Source organism: Bufo gargarizans, chromosome 8 (genome assembly GCF_014858855.1).
Source record: "Bufo gargarizans isolate SCDJY-AF-19 chromosome 8, ASM1485885v1, whole genome shotgun sequence".
NCBI classification, from domain to species: domain Eukaryota; kingdom Metazoa; phylum Chordata; class Amphibia; order Anura; family Bufonidae; genus Bufo; species Bufo gargarizans.
The window spans coordinates 127,265,375-127,281,095 of record NC_058087.1 but is presented as its reverse complement, the minus strand read 5'-3'; positions in this window follow the sequence as shown (position 1 = coordinate 127,281,095).

Sequence of the window (15,721 nt, the reverse complement as noted above, 5' to 3'; positions counted from 1 at the left end):
TGCTGCTGCCACCTCCACACTATGTCACTTTGCCACTCTGCAGACTCCTGATGCTGCTGCCTCCTCCACACTATGTCACCTTGCCACTCTGTGCTCTCCTTATGCTGCTACCACCTCCACACTATGTCTCTTTGCCACTCTGTGGTCTTCTGCTGCTGCCGCCAACTCCACACTCTATCATTGTGCTTCTCTGTGGTCTCCTTATGCTGCTTCCACCTTACCACTATGTCATAGGGCCAATATGTGGACTTCTCATGCTGCTCACACCCTCCCCACTTCATGACTGGGCCACTATTTAGCCTTTTTGGCTTGGCTGACATCATAATTTATTTGACCCTTCTTCTGATCTGTCAGAAGGAAGGTAAAATGAGACACACAATGGATCCTCTCTGTGTAGCAGCTGTAAGGCCTGTATGGTCTCATCAGCATTAGCTTATGATTTGATAGCCAAATGTAGGAGTGGGTACAAAACACAGAACACAGAAGACTTTCAAATATTCCATTGACATGTCATCTCTGTTTTGGATCCACTCCAGTTTTTTTCTTGGCATTAGCAATTACTGACCAAATGCTGACCAAGTGAAGGCGGATGCTCCACAGACAGGATCCGTTTTTTGTGGGTTATTGTACTAGTGTTGGACGCAAATATTTGCAAATATTAATCGCAAATATCGGCACTTCGAGAATTTGCAAATATTTAGAATATTATATATATTTGTAAATTCGAATATTCTAGATTTGAATATGAGATTTTGTTTTCATCAGTAACCTCCCTTCTTGCTTGGGGGCCAATGAGAAGGCTGCAATGTCTTTGTCTGAGCTTAGCAACATCCGTAGCAACCAATAGGAAAAGTTGCCTATTCCTTACTATATAATATACTCCCCAGCAGCCACTTTCTACAGTTTTTTTAAGTTCAAAGAGAGAAGCAGTATCATTGCTGTGCTCTGTGCTTTCCACACTACATTAGATAGATAGTTACATAGCTTATACATATATACATGTATAATGCAGATAGTCAGGCCTCTTTCACGCGGGTGTCCCGGATTTGCTCCAGATGCGCTGTGTGTGCATTGCGGGAAAACCGGGCGAGTAGGCACGCAATTGCAGTTAGTTTTGACTGCGATTGCGTTCCGATGTTCAGTTTTTTCCACGTGAGTGCAATGCGTTTATAATAGCATTCTTTATACAGGATGCTTAGTAAAATGTTGCTTGAGGGGTTAAAAAATAAAAAATAAAATAACTCACCTCATCCACTTGTTTGCGCAGCCGGCGTCGTCTTCTTTCTTCTTCTTTCAGGACCTGCAAAAGGACCTTTGATGCCGTAATCACGCTCACCAAGTGGTGAGAGTGGTGACGTCAGCGCAGGTCCTGCTGAATGAAGATATCACGTGGTGAGCGCAATTACATCATCAAAGGTCCTTTTGCAGGTCCTAAAAGAAGACTATGTCAGCTGCACGAACAAGTGGATAGAGATGTCGCGAACATATAATTTTCCATTTGCGAACGGTGAAAGCGAATATTTGCAAATGTTCGCGAACGGGCGAACCGCGCGAACCGCCATTGACTTCAATAGGCAGGCGAATTTTAAAACCCACAGGGACTCTTTCTAGCCACAGTAGTGATGGAAAAGTTGTTTCAAGGGGACTAACACCTGCACTGTGGCATGCCGGAGGGGGATCCATGGCAAAACTCCCATGGAAAATTACATAGTTGACGCAGAGTTGGGTTTTAATCCATAAAGGGCATAAATCACCTAACAATCCAATTTTTTTTTTGAACAACGTGGTTTAAAACATCCAGTGTGTGTATACGATCAGGTATGATGTTGTATCGATCAGGTAGTGTAAGGGTTACTCCCACTTCACAGACATTGACAGACCAAACTCCCCTTTTAATGCACCGCAAACAACCCGCAAACTCCCCATTTGCACAAGGTTGGATACCAAGCTAGCCATGTCGCGTTGATGTCATTGAAGGTTTCTTCCTCCACCCAGCCACGTACAACACCAAGGGTCCCCGAAAGGTGAATTGAATTGATTTTACGAACGGGGAGATGTTTAAAAAAACGCTGGCTCCCTCCCCTTTGTTTGAATCCACGGTCACTGCGTCTGCGCCGTGCAATTTACTCTCACACCCGATATGAGTGTTATTTTCTGTAGTTCTCTTCTCATCAGTTTAATCCCTGTTACGTCCCCAATCTGGGGTCCATTTATTGAATTGATTTTTCGAATGGGGAGATGGTTAAAAAAACGCTGGCTCCCTCCCCTTTGTTTGAATCCACGGTCACTGCATCTGCGCCGTGCAATTTACTGTCACACCCGATATGAGTGCTATTTTCTGTAGTTCTCTTCTTATCAGTTTAATCCCTGTTACGTCCCCAATCTGGGGTCCATTTATTGAATAGATTTTTCGAACGGGGAGATGGTTAAAAAAACGCTGGCTCCCTCCCCTTTGTTTTAATCCACGGTCACTGCGTCTGCGCTGTGCAATTTACTGTCACACCCGATATGAGTGGTATTTTCAGTAGCTCTCTTCTCATCAGTTTAATACCTGCTACGTTCCATATCAGGGATTGCCTTTTGTGAAAAAAAATTTAGGCCGGGTACCTTCGACTGCCTTCACAGTAACAGATAAAACTCTGATACACCAAACTGAATTGATTTTAGTAATCGGAAGATGGAAAAAGCAGCTTGGTCGGTCCTCTAACTCCAAAGTTGGGGCACTGCGCGTGCATGAAGCAATGTGCTGTGACACCCTATATGAGTGGTGTCTTAACTAGTACTATTCCTATCAGTTTAATCCCTGTTACATCCTCTATCCGGGGACGTGTGTCGAATTGATTAACCATTGTCGAATTAATGAACCATTTCGACATCCTGAAATAATTTAGTTCTGAGCTCTGTAGTTGCTTTGTATTGGAATTGGTGGGGATTTTTTAAATTGTCTGCATTATTTCTAATAAACTATTAAGAGACTTCATTATGATTTTTTTATTTTATGTATTAAAAACCCATACAACTTCTAAAAAAAAAAAAGAAACAAAATTAATGTTTTTTTCTATGAAAAATTATCCAGCCGATCGCTTTTAGTCTGATCATAATGAAGCAACGGCCTTATCATCTGGGGTGTGGCAACATTGCCAACACACTCATAGAGGTGACGATCGCTTCATTGTGATATGCAAGCCCATTCACCACAACAAGGTACCGATCACAAAGGGGAATTGACACATGTATGTGCCTTTTTTTTGTTTTGTTTTTGCAGCCACAGTGCAGCACCAGGAGCCAGAAAAATTAGGCATGTACACATGCCTGAAAAATTAGGTATTTATGTTTTCCAGGCAAAAAGGTGACTAAAACATTGCGGCTTGAACTCTAGTTGGTGGCGGAGAATTCACGAAAGTCATCCGGTATGCAGACATTAAATACAGCAGGGTGGGGACCATTTTGAGGCCAAGGCATGTCATCAGGCCTTTTGTTAGTCAAACGTATCCCCCACTGTCAGTCCCTTCGGGATCCATGCCTCATTCATCTTAATGAAGGTGAGGTAATCAACACTTTTTTGACCGAGGAGACATCTCTTGTCAGTGACAATGCCTCCTGCTGCACTGAAGGTCATTTCTGACAGGACACTTGAAGCAGGGCAGGCCAGAAGTTCTATCGCAAACTGGGATAGCTCAGGCCACAGGTCAAGCCTGCACACCCAGTAGTAAAGGGGTTCATCGCTCCTCAGAGTGTTGATATCTGAAGGCGAGGTAGTCCGCTACCTGTCGGTTCGAGTCGTTCTCTAAGGCTGGATCCCGAAGGGCTGTGGCGATGTGTAGGACTGAAAAAGCTCTGCATGTCTTCCATCAACAACACATCTGTAAAGCGTCCTGTCCATGCCACCGTGGTCATGGTAGGAGGAGGATTAATTTCACCTTTTCCCCAGTTAGATTCCCGTTGTGCTGTGACATCCCCCTTATAAGCTGTGTAAAGCATATTTTTTTGTTTGGTTTTGAACTGCTGCATCCTTTCCGACTTTCGGTAATTTGGTAACATTTCCACCACTTTCTGCTTATACCGAGGGTCTAGTAGCGTAACCACCCAGTACAGGTTGTTCTCCTTCATCATTTTTATACGAGGGTCCCTCAACAGACATGACAGCATGAAAGACCCCATTTGCACAAGGTTGGATGCCGAGCTACTAATTTCCCGTTCCTCATCCTCACTGATGTCATTGACGGTCTCTTCTTCACCCCAGCCACGTACAAGACCACGGGTCCCAGATAGGTGACAACAACGAGCACCCTGGGATGCCTGCTGTGGTTGGTCTTCCTCCTCCTTAAAGCCACATTCCTCCTCTGACTCCTCTTCCTTATAGTCCTCTTGCAGCGTTGCCGCAGGTCCGGCAAGCGATGATGACAAGGCTGTTTCTGGTGGTGATGGTGACCACAACACTTTCTGTTCCTCTTCATGCTCATCTACAGCCTGATCCAGCACTCTTCGCAGGGCACGCTCCAGGAAGAAAACAAATGGGATGAGGTCGCTGATGGTGCCTTCGGTGCAACTGACTAGGTTTGTCACCTCCTCAAAAAGACGCATGAGCCTACAGGCATTGCACATGAGCGTCCAGTAAAGTGGAAAAAATATTCCCAGCTCCGCAGAGGCTGTCCTAGCACCCTGGTCATACAAATTCTCATTGACGGCTTTTTCTTATTGGAGCAGCCGGTCGAACATTAGGAGTGTTGAATTCCAACGTGTCGGGCTATCGCAAATCAAACGCCTCACTGGCATGTTGTTTCGCCGCTGAATATCGGAAAAGTGCGCCATGGCCGTGTAGGAACGCCTGAAATGGCCACACACCTTCCTGGCCTGCTTAAGGATGTCCTGTAAGCCTGGGTACTTAGACACAAAGCGTTGTACGATTAGATTCAACACATGTGCCATGCACGGCACATGTGACAACTTGCCCAAATTCAATGCCGCCAACAAATTGCTTCCATTGTCACACACCACTTTGCCAATCTCCAGTTGGTGCGGGGTCAGCCACTGATCCACCTGTGCGATCAGAGCAGACAGGAGTGCTGGTCCAGTATGGCTCTCTGCTTTCAGGCAAGTCAACCACAAGACAGCGTGACACTGTCATATCCGGGATGTGGAATAGCCCCTAGGGAGCTGGGGGGATTCAGTTGATTTGCAGCCAGACGCCGCAGCAGAAGAGGACTCAGCCGAGGAGGTTATCGAAGAAGATGCAGTAAGAGGAGTAGAGGAGGTGGCAGTAGGCCTGCCTGCAAGTCGTGGAGGTGTCACCAACTCCGCTGCAGAGCCACGCATTCCATGCTTGTTAGCCGTCAGCAGGTTGACCCAATGTGCAGTGTACGTGATATACCTGCCCTGACCGTGCTTTGCAGACCAGATATCAGTGGTCAGATGGACCCTTGCCCCAACACTGTATGCCAGAGATGCCATGACTTCCTTTTCAATAACAGAGTAGATGTTTGGGATTGTCTTTTTTGAAAAAAAAAATTTGTCCGGGTACCTTCCACTGTGGTGTCCCATTATCGACAAATTTTTTGAAGGCCTCAGACTCCACTAGCTGGTATGGTAAAAGCTGGCGGGCTAAGAGTTCCGTCAAGCCAGCTGTCAGACGCCGGGCAAGGGGGTGACTCTGTGACAGACACCTGACTGTGGGCAGATGAGATGGAACTGCTGAAGGTGAGAGGCGGAGTGGCGGGTGGCTGAGAGGGGGCAAGGAGGACAGCAGTGGTTGACGTGGCTGAAGATGCTAAACCAGGAGGAGTATGGTGGCTTTGAGTTTGTGTGCTGCTTGTATTCATGTGTTGATCCCTTTGGCGTTTGTGATGTGAGATCATGTGCCTTCGCAAAGCAGTTGTACCGAGGTGGGTGTTGGACTTCCCACGACTCAGTTTCTTTTGGCACAGGTTGCAAATGGCATTGCTGTTATCAGAGGCAGACACACAAAAAAAATGCCACACTGCTGAGCTTTGCAATGACGGCATTCTGCTGGTGGCAACAGCATGCGTTGATTGGCGTGCTGTCTGGCTGACTCCGGGTGCCGATACATGCTGTCTGACTGTGCCACTAGCTCCTTGCGATGACCTCCCCCTGCTTCCAACTCGTCTTCTTCTTCTCTCTGTCTCCTCTTCTTAACTTTCTCCCTCTCTTCTTCTCTTCGAGCAGGCACCCACGTGGCATCCACGGACACATCATCATCATCAACCACTTCACTTCTATCTGACACCTCAGCAAAGGAAGCAGCAGCGGGTAAAACATCATCATCATCATCACACTGTACGTCCATGTGTGTAATCCTGCCTGACTGAGACATATCCCTGTTATCTACATTCTCTGGCAATAATGGTTGTGCATCACTAATTTCATCCAAATGATGTGTAAATAACTCCTCTGACAGATCAAGTGAAGCGGCTGTGGTGGCTGTGGTGGTAGTGGTGGTGGTGGCGGTGGGCAGGAGAGTGGTAACTTGAGAGCAGGTGACCGAAGCTGAGCTGGAGGAGGATGGTGCATCAAGGTTCTTAGCGGAAGCTGTTGAAGATTGGGTGTCCTGTGTTTTAGCCAATCAACTATGTTCTCAGAATTTTTCGGGTTCAGGGTCAGTGGAAATCACAGCACCACGACTACGACTGCCCCTGCGGGGTGGCCTGCCTCTGCCTGTCATTTTTATTTTATAAGTGGTACTATGCGTGCAAGGTATTGTGCCACCCTATATAAGTGGTGGCCAGTGGGCACCGTACAGTCTGTGTGGGCCTGACACACACTGGCTTGCAACTGCGATTATATCACAGAGAAAAAATAATTTGACTTTTCTTTTATCTGCAAGGTATTGTGACATCCTGTAACGGTATGAGTGGTGGCCTGGCCAGTGGGCACAGTACAGTCTGTGTGGGCCTGACACACACTGGCTTGCAACTGTGATTATATCACAGAGAAAAAATAAATTTACTTTTTTTATCTGCAAGGTACTGTGACCCTATATGAGTGGTGTGCACACAGTACAGTCTGTGGGCCTGCAGCCTCTCACACACGAGCAGGCAACTGCAATATATATATATATATATATATATATATATAATTTATTTATTTTTTATTTTATTTTTTTAAAAGCAGACTGATGTACCAGCCCTAAAAAGGGCTTTTTGGGGTGCTGTCAGGACGCTGTCCTTACAGCAGATGAGTCTGTGGACACAGAACACTGCCCTAGCTATCGCTTTCCCTATTATATCAGCAGCAGCAGCAGCAGCACTGTCCCTCCTCAAATAAATCTAAAATGGATGCTGTCCAGGAGGTGGGAGGGTCTGGGAGGGAGGGTCTGCTGCTGATTGGCTGGAATGTGTCTGCTAACTGTGAGGTACAGGGTCAAAGTTTGCTCAATGATGATGTATAGGGGGCGGACCGAACATCGCATATGTTCGCCCGCCGCGGCGAACGCGAACAAGCCATGTGGGTGAGGTGAGTTAATTTTTATTTATTTTTTTTAACTCCTCAAGCAACATTTTACTAAGCATTTTGTATTACAAATTCTATTATTTTCCCTTATAACCATGTTATAACCATGTTATAAGGTAAAATAATACAGTGATTAGACTTTAATGGGGTTACTCATCCCTATCATCTCCTAGCAACCATGAGTGAAAATTTTCACGCAGACCCATTCATTTCTATGGGGCCTGCATTGCGTGAAAAAGGCAGAATATAGAACATGCTTCAATTTTCACGCAACGCACAAGTGATGCGTGAAAATCACTGCTCATCTTTACAGCCCCATTGAAGTAAATGGGTCCAGATTCATTGTGGGTGCAATGCGTCCACCTCACACATTGCAACCACGTGGAATTCTCCCACGTGTGAAAGGGGCCTTAATGGGAGATAGTCAGTGTACAGTAGGTTATAACCTGATATAGTGTAGCTGTTGCCGTGCAGTGTGTTAGGTAGTGCGATAGGTTCTGCTGTCCATACATACATGTAGACCTGCTAAAATATGATGTTTCACGTTTTGTACCAAAATATTCGCATCATTAGTGCCGATTAACGCAATCGCAAATATATTGGAGCACTCTATCTGCATATAAAGCCATTTTTTATGTTCTTCCGTGCCAACCATTTTCTCCAGTCTCAGGAAACTTCCAGCAGCTTGGAAAATGTAGCAAAAGTGACCCACGCCTGTATTTTGCGCTCATTACGCAAATATTACATTGCCAATTTTTCGCGATCAAGAAAATAATCTTGAATTTGCGAATATTCACCCAAATATTCATGAAATATTGTGAATTCGAATATAGGCAAACAAACAGCAAGGAAAAGCTTAAACTTTACAATATGGAACTGAGGTGGAGTACAAGCAAGTAACCAGGACCAGAATACATGGTGCAATGACACTAGCGAATAGTCATACCAGGAGATGGCCCTAAGTATCTTCCACAAGCAGCTGATACTGGCATTGACGGTACAATACTGTAGGTGAACTACAACTTTAACAGAGAGACAGCTTTTTTTTCAAAGTTTCTACATAGTGTTATTGTCAGTGCAAACACCCCACTAGCATTCTACTGCAAACACTGAGCAATTGTACTTTTTTTTTTTCATTGCATTATATCCATGTTATTAAACGACTTGCATTATAGTAACAATATTATTGAGGACAAAGAAGATGAGATAGTGAACTGGATGTCTCACTCCTCCTCTTAGTCAAAGCAGGATGATGTGGAGGTAAACTTTTGAATCTGACACTGTATCTTGGAGACAGAGGTCACAGCATTCCTCCTTCTCCTCCTGCTTGCGACCCCAGAAAATCTTTTCAGTTGCATCCTATCTGTCTTCAATGTCCCCTTCTATTGGTGTGGCTTATTTTTTCTTAAGAAGATGCAACACAATGCCATCTGTCACTATGGAAGATACTCAGGAGAGTCTCCCTGTTGATGAGTAGTGTGAGAACAGTCAGCGTTTGGACCGCCATAAGGAGAACGTTCAGAGGGAGGTGGGGGACCCCACGCATAGCTGTGTTAGCTGTGTTCATGGTGGGAGTGGTAGTAGATGTACCTGTAGCCATGGTAGGGGTGTCGGGGCAGTGGTTGCAAAAGTGACACTAGAGGAAAATACAGAGCAGGGAATTGGAAAGGGTCAAGGAACCAACAATCACCCGTCACAGTCTGATAAAAGTGGTAAGAAGGGTGAGGATGCTGATGTTTGTGTCTTGTACAGGACCTGGTTGCAGGATCGGTACAAAAAATTGATTGGGCCAGTTCTGCTTCAGGAATTGGTGATACCGATGATACTGTGTGAGCAGGCTCAATAAGTGTCAGGCCAAAGCCAAGCACAGCTGCCGCAAGCTCTTTGCAGAGTGTGAGAGCATATCATGTCTGGCAGTTTTTGCCACACTGCCGGAAGACAACAGTATTGCCCTATGCAAGATCTGCAGGATTAAAATAAGCCATGGGTGTTAAAACACCTGGCCTCTACATAACTTTGGCTTATCTATCTGTAAAGAATAAATCAAGGCAACTGGATGTACTGTAGATTTCTTGAAAAACGTTTCACTCGTTCTTCCAACGAGCTTTCTCAATTCTGAGTGACTGTACAAAAATTCTGGGAATAAATATGTAACTGAATCCACATCTGGTAATTATACCCAGCATTGGGTCAAAGGTTTTGATTCCATTATCCTAATTGGAGTCAGTAGGTGATAAAGACTTCCCAGAAAAAGGTGTCAAGACAGCATTGTATGTGGCAGACAATAGATGTCTAACCCCTCTGCCTCTATTTAAGCTTGGCTTCTCCATTTTTACGTGAAGTCTTTATCACCCACTGACTCCAATTAGGATAATGGAATCAATACCTTTGACCCAATGCTGGGCATAATTACCAGATGTGGATTCAGTTACATATTTATTCCCAGAATTTTTGTACAGTCACTCAGAATTGAGAAAGCTCGTTGGAAGAACGAGTGAAACGTTTTCAAGAAATCTACAGTACGTCCAGTTGCCTTGATTTATTCTTTACAGGTATACCATGACCTGGATAAATGAGAACCTTCACAGACATTTGGCTTATCTAGCACTGGCTTAAATGTAAGACAGCGTCCTAGCTGAAGAAAAGCAGTTTTGCCATTTTTTATTATATTCACCAGGTAAAAAATATTATATTTTTATTGTATAGGTCCTTCCAGATGAGGTAATACTAATTAAGTCTAGATATTACATTGTTTTTAAGGTCATTTATAAGCAAAAAAGGTGACTTGAGTTACTAAATATTTTCTAAACATTTTTTTTTATTCTCGTCTGATACTTCTTTTTGCAGTATTATAATGCTTCTGTTTTGCAGTGTATTCTCAGTTACTGACACCATGCCTATTTGGAACTGCGAAAGGTACAGTACTGAACAAGATTGGGTTAAATGGAAAGTTTTGGCTATTTCTGTTTTTATACATCTAAATGTTTCTTCCAACTAATATGCAGACCAGTCAGATATCCGAAGGCATTGCGCAGTCCGCACGCAGCGTATGTGATGTATAACCTGTGAGGTGACGCATTTCAGCCTACTGTATTTCCTTAACAGTGCAGAATGCTTAGACAATGTCCTAGTAAAGGGTACCATATGCGCTGCATTAGGATATTGAGTAAAATATAGAATTTCTTCCAAAGTTGCCTGGGAAATTAATGTATGCAAGCTCTTCTCCATAGAAGTGCTGTTTACATGGCTCGCCCACTAGGTTCGCCCACTAGGAGATTTCATAGCAGGACTGAGGCAGCACTGAAGCAGAGATTCCTAATAAATGTCTAGACGTAAAAAAACTCAATAACCTCTTTAAGATTGAGCATTAGGAAATCAATTATAAAATGGGTGAGTGTTCCTATTATCTAGTAATAATATGATATGGTTACTTCTCTCCTGTTATTGATGCAGGTTTAATTCCTTTCACAGTGGTTGCTCTCATTATTGTGCAGCTTGCTTACAATCCAAACAAGCATTTCTCATGGAAATAGATGGCTGCTATGCAGTCTTTTAGCTGTAATGTTGTTAACTGACTATTTCATGATTTTAATGAGAACTTATTAGGAGTGAATCTTTGAGACTGATGATTGTGATTTACTGAAGAAATGTTGCCAGGCGGCCTACTGGTGCTCTTGAGAAAACCATAAATCGTTTCTCTTGAGAAGCTTCTCAGCAGAAGTTTATGTTAAAAATATACCAGAGTTTATATGGTTAAGTGACAATTGCTACAAACATTTATATTTGTTTTATTGTATTTTCTGTTAAACGTGTTATAGTAGTAATACATTAATAACTAATACAATCCATAAAATATTAATACATCAAAAATACTGCAGTACCTCAACAACCTCAATTTGTCTTTGAATAGATATACAGAAAGATACATTATGCAGATTTTAACTCACTACATATGACATATATCAATAACTTTTATAACTTGAAATAACATGCAGGAAACTGTAGAGCTTAGCAAATAAATAGCTGGTTGTGAATCCTAAATATCCTCAGGGTAAAATCCAAAGTAGGATGAGATATCAGAATGCCATTCGCTGATAACACTTTTTAGGACTAAACTCATCTTGAGATACATAAAACAAAATGAAATCCATCAGTGTACTGTATGAGACTAAAAAGACTGATTTCCATGATATCAAAATGTACGAATTAAAATAGTCGAAAAGTACTGAGATGTTATGTACGTAAAGGGAGAACATTTGTAGAATAATATGTATGCTTAGTATAGAAGTTTTCATTTGGAGCTGGGAGAGTTGCATGTATTTATATGGCTTATATGGAAGCATTTAGAAGTAGTGTTGAGCGAATTGAAGTTAAACAAATTTACTTTAATCCAAATTTCAGGAAAAATTTGATTTGTCACAAATCCGAATTTCCTGTTTCTTTGTGGTAATGAATACATTTTTCCTAAAATGGTGATAAAAAAAACCCCCACATACTTACCCCATCCATTTGCTTGCGGAAAGGTTGTTGTCCTGGCCATCTAGATAGAAGAAAATGTGTAAAATTTTGTGTGCATTCTGTCCAGCGTGATGATATCATCATGTCAGCACGCATGAGAGTTAGAGCATTTTCTTCAATCAAGATGGCTGCAACAGCCTCACCACAAGCAAGCTTGTATTTTTTTAACCCCTGATTAACCCCTGAAAGGCAGGGGCATACACAGAAATCACTGGACCCCATAGCAAGACTCTCAATTGGGCCCCCAACCCCGCCCACTACCCACCCCTGGCCCATCCCACCTCCTGGCTCCTCCCCTGCCACACCCCCATTTGCCAATAAAAAAATGTATACATGTTCTACTGAAACCGTTAGAAACCTTTAAGAAATAGGTGCTGAATTCAGGTGCTTATAGTGCTTTATAATCCATACTCTCTCTGTATGGGAGTAAGGATCTCCCTGGGGCTGCAGTGAGCCATGTACAGCACACATCACTGCTCCTGCCTGTCTGCTTTGGTAAAGTCGGGCATAAATGGGCGATGTCAGGCTTTAGCAGAGTGGGCACAGGGCGCCATATGTATGCGAGCACAACTGAACGAGTGCAGGGAAGGAGCCTGCCTATATATCACTCCTCCTGCCTGTGCCCACTGCGGTAAAGCCTGACACAGCTTTGTTACCAGCGCCATTTTTTCATCACTTCTCTCACCCCCAAAAATGTAATAAAATGTGATTTAAAAAGTCACACACACTCCAAAAGGGTATCAATAAAAACTACAGTTCATCCGGCAAAAAATGAGCTCCCACACAGCTCAGTAGATCATATAACTATAAAAAAGTTATGGGGGTCAGAATATGGTGATGTAAAAAAGTTTTTTTTTTTTATCAAAGTGTTAATGTATTTTTACACTATTTAGACATAAAAAACCTATACATATGTGGTATCGTTGTAATCGTACTGACCCAGAGAATGAAGGGCACAGGTCAGTTTTGCCACAAAGGGAAAGCTGTAGGAACAAAAACCCTAAAAAGGTGGAAAAATTGTGGGGTTTTCCCCCCAAAAAAGTTATGACTCAAGGAAGATAGGGAAGGAAAAATAAAATGCAAAAATGAAAAAACCTCTGGTATCCTAAGGGTTAAAGGGGCTATCTAATCCCTATTATGCCCCCCAAATTGCCCAGGTACCGCATACTGTTAATACTTATGCCCAATGGGGGGGTGCAGACAATAGCAGGCTGCGTCGGAAATGAGCTTCCCTAGCGTCACCCGCGATGCTAGGGAGGCTTGTTCCCATTGTGGCCTGTTATTGGCTGCTCCCCCCTATGTCGCTGGATGTATTAATCTGCATGACGGGAGGGAGGTAGTGGCGGCTGTGTGGGCATCAGGAGCAATGTGGGTGCTGGGGAATGAGGTAAGTAAGGTGCCTGGCCCTGAGAATTTTGGGGGGCATTATAGGGGTTGCATAACCCCTTTAACTCATTGCTGCTGATGCTAAGTGTGGACATAGCCACCAATCATATTCTCCCCCTGCCCCTGCAAGGTGACTGATATGCTGGGGAGCCCTGTAGGATCATAGAGGACTCATGAGGACAGTGTGCTTCCACCCTCTTCTCCCCGGGGAGAAGGGGGGGGGGAGTAGGAGGAAAGCACACTGACCACAGGGACCTTATGTCATGGTGGCAGTGTAGTGTCCCACTAGGTAAATGTGGGCACTACACAAGGGTTAATATGACTATTGTATTGATATGATGTTTTATGTTCATTTCCCTGTGTTATCTGGGTAGCAGGCCTTTTAGGGTGCAGTTCATCATCCTAGACACTAGAGGGAGATAGGGAGCCCCTACTATATATTTAGGCCCAGACAGGGAAGGGTCAGAATAGTACAGGAGGCTAGTAAGTGCAGTCTAGCCTGCCTGAAGTTCTTGAGCCTGAATTAGCTCAGAAGATTTACTCCAGGAGAAGGGTTTAATTCCTGGGAGGAACCTGAAGTTCCCACAGAGCAAAGAACAGAGCAGAAGAGTATTCCAGCCAGACAAGTAAGCTGAAGGGCAGAAGGATAATTAACCTAAAGCAAGGGATATATACCTGAGGAAGTTCATTACCAAGGATAAAGCCAGCATTAGGGCATACTGGCCTTGGGATTGAGACAGCCAGGAGTTCTGAGGAATAGCGCACAGGATTTCTAAGGAAGAGTCCAACCTGGTCTGTGAGTGTTGTTTTGCCCTCTGAGTATCTTGCAAAGAACAGTGTACCTGCCATTATTGTGTAAGCCTGCTTATAACTGCTGCTGCAAAGTGGAACTGAACTCAAACTGTATAAAGTTTAACTGTTTCCAGTAAAGAAAGTTTGGTTCACCACAACACCGTGTTCCTCACTTATTATTCCTATAAATCGGTGTGCCACCATCACAGGCACTGGCGTCACAAACCTTAAAGGGACCTTGCCCTAAGCACATTATATACCTGCAACATCCAGGGCACCTCATCCACCATCAGGCCTGGTCCCTAAATACAGAGAGTGCCCTAGAGGACCCCTGTGTCAGCCTCTCCATCACTGCTGTACGCCTGCCCAGGGTCTTCCTACAAACTGTGAGTAACCCTCGTTTGCCCATTAACCGTGACCTCACATCGCAATACCCTGCAGGGCAGTGTGCTGCATATTTTGGCGTCACAAACAGGATTTACGGATCATTCCTGCGCCATTGCGGAATATAAACTGTGTGCCGTTATTTGCCCATAAAGTGATATAAGCCCTAACAGTTTTTTTTTTTAATTGCTGGGCCAAAGAACTGTAATAATTGCGGTGTGAAAATTGTATTTCAAGGAATGTTTGCAACTGAGTATACGGTGTTATACTCAAAGATGGCTGCTTAACCTGACTGGATTATTTGTGCGCCTCGTTATGTCCGCTTGCGGTGAAAAAGACGAAGAGAAGGTACCGTCCAGCCTGCAAGAAGGAACCTCCCTATCTGTAAGGAGGATACCGCCTACCTTGAATCCCGGAGCTCCATATTCACCGGCCCCTTCATATATCTGTACCGGGGAGGTCCCGATCCTTGCCAGGAGACTGGGGAAGGTTCCCTACTAGTAATAAGAGACTTGACCTGGGGAAAAAATACGTCCACCTTAGCTCCGGTCTGCTCCGGAGTTTTTTAAAGGGCCATACTCACTCCATAGCCCCAGTAGTAACGCTATGTCCGCACCTGAAGAAGCATGGCAGGCAGCCCCCGATGTGCTTTCTGAAGCGCACGCAGCTGATAATAGGGCGCCTGCCGCTGCGGCAGCATGAAGCCTAATGCCACTGACCATGCCATATTATTTTGGGGCCCCCTGGTTCCTACGATATTACGGAGAAGCACATAAATTGAAAGACTTTAGAGACTAGATCCTGGCCCTATTCCGGCTATACCCTATCTATGCTGAACAACAAATGGAGATCCTCCTAGCCCAGTTAAAAGGGACTGGCCGCAGGGAAGTCATGTCCTGGCCCCATTCTGAAAAGGGTAGCCTGGAACAGATATTTGATCGCCTCAGCACCACGTTTGAGGCCAGAACGGTGTCCGAAGTCAATGTGAGGCCGTCTGGTGTCATTCAAACCACGCAGGCTCCAGTAACCGATGTGGTGGCGGCACTAATGGAGCAGGTAAACCATCTCACTAAGAGCCTGGAGAAGGTGTGCAGGAAAATAGAGGAATGGGAGAGACCATTGCTACTGGAAGATAAAAGCTCCCTTCCTCCAAAGCTCCCGCCTGCATATAAAG